The sequence below is a fragment of the Euprymna scolopes genome, chromosome 35 (assembly GCF_053919585.1).
Source record: "Euprymna scolopes isolate OS-2025 chromosome 35, ASM5391958v1, whole genome shotgun sequence".
NCBI lineage: Eukaryota > Metazoa > Mollusca > Cephalopoda > Sepiida > Sepiolidae > Euprymna > Euprymna scolopes.
This window is the reverse complement of record NC_136516.1, coordinates 10,532,703-10,534,463: the sequence shown is the minus strand read 5'-3', so window position 1 is coordinate 10,534,463 and position 1,761 is coordinate 10,532,703. Positions and strand designations below refer to the sequence as shown.

General features: G+C 33.1%; 1 protein-coding gene across 2 annotated transcripts in view; it reads left to right on the top strand.

The window, feature by feature from the left end:
- Positions 1-310: 310 nt before the first annotated feature.
- The window catches only part of LOC145259678 (uncharacterized), a 33,914-nt gene continuing 32,463 nt past the window's right edge, over positions 311-1,761 (top strand). The window contains exon 1 of one of the 2 annotated variants that reach the window (XM_080117341.1): positions 311-461. The gene's annotated coding sequence lies outside the window, so the exon portion shown is untranslated. The remainder of the gene's footprint in view (positions 462-1,761) is intronic. The other variant, XM_080117342.1, reaches the window with a different exon arrangement.

The window sequence follows — 1,761 nt, the reverse complement described above, 5'->3', positions numbered from 1 at the left end:
ATTTGCTTTTTAGCGTTCGTAGGAATCAGTCCGCGATTCAATAACCACAGATCTGAATTTGTAATTGAGAACTGGAGAATACGTCGATTATTGGCCAAGATATGACGTTTTGTCTCTCCTTTGTAAAAAGGTCGAATTAATGTCGAACACTTTGTACACTGACATCGCGGTTTAGATTACTTTGGTAATTAGGTGCGCGTATACACACTTGAAGCCATTGAAGAGTCCTGCCAAGAACGCCTTCTTTTGATTTCCTAGGGTGACACATATCGCGCATGCGTACTTAAGACATATTTTTAACCATTGAGATCACTCGAGTTTGAATCAGCGACAGAGTAACACAAACAGTTTCGGGCGGAGGGACATGATGGATTTTTTACGTTTCCAAAGACAGACGGGTCAGACTGATAGACCGATCTTTGAAAAAGGAATAATATTTTGGTAAATACCAGAGGATATCGGTAAGTGCGAAAAACCGGATTTTCAGAGACTTAGACATTTGTAAATGTAATAATAATAATAATAATAATAATATATATATATATATATATATATATATATATATATATATATATAGATAGATATATATATGGGGAGCCAAGAAGAATTAGAGAAATTCTTTAAAAGGAGATTTATCGGGATAATGCAAAGCTCAACAATTGAGGAAAGAGGAAAAAAACAATATATATATATATATATATATATATATATATATATATATATATATATAAATTTAATCGTTCGTTCAATAGGAAGATTACATCAATTAGGGGTACAGGGCATACACTCTCTTTATACCTAAGTATTTCAAAGCTAATGCTTCTCATCAGAAGAAGAGAGAAGGTGCTAAACATATTAGAAATGTGAGGATTAGCTATAACTACATTAGGAACAAAACAATGAGGTGTCTAAAGTAGCGGGTATATATATATATATATATATATATATATATATATATATATATATATACATATATAAATGCTATTTAGTAAAAACCTGAAAAGAGTGCTCAATACTATTGCAGAGCATATGTATATATATGTTTTTATTATTGCCATTTTATCTGCTTAGTTACACATGTTTCGGTTACCGAATCGTACCAACGATCCAATGACTTCATCAGACTTTACAGAAATAATTATTATGATTAGGAAACAAAAAAGATATTAGAAAAAGCTAATATCTTTTTTTCCTACCCATAATGATACGATGATTGGGTGACCGAAACATGTGTAACCAAGCAGATCAAACGGTACTACTACTACTACTACTGCTACTACTACTACTACTACTACTACTACTACTACTACCAATAATATATATATATATATATATATATATGACACTTCCCCCAAACCTCTGCCCTTGAGGGAGGAGAGACTAAAACTTGTTGCTATGGTTTCAAATGATCTGAAATAACAGTAAGGGAGACTTGATTCCAAATATTTCTCATCTGTTATATCTCCCCCCCTCCCCATCTTTTGGAAATAGGGTACGATTATGAATATCTCCAGTACCAAATAATCTTTATACACTGTGAAATTTACTTTATGTGTGAAAACATGGGGCCAGAGGTTTTGGGGAAGTATATATAGAAAGAGGAGAGAAGGTGCTAGGTAACACATTAGAAATGTGACGTCTAGCAATAATTAGAGAGACCTCCCCCCACCCGCCATTACGGACCTCTTATATGTGATAATCACAAGATCATCCTATACCATTTTAATCGCTGTAGTTATCACATTCTCCTCCTTCCATATT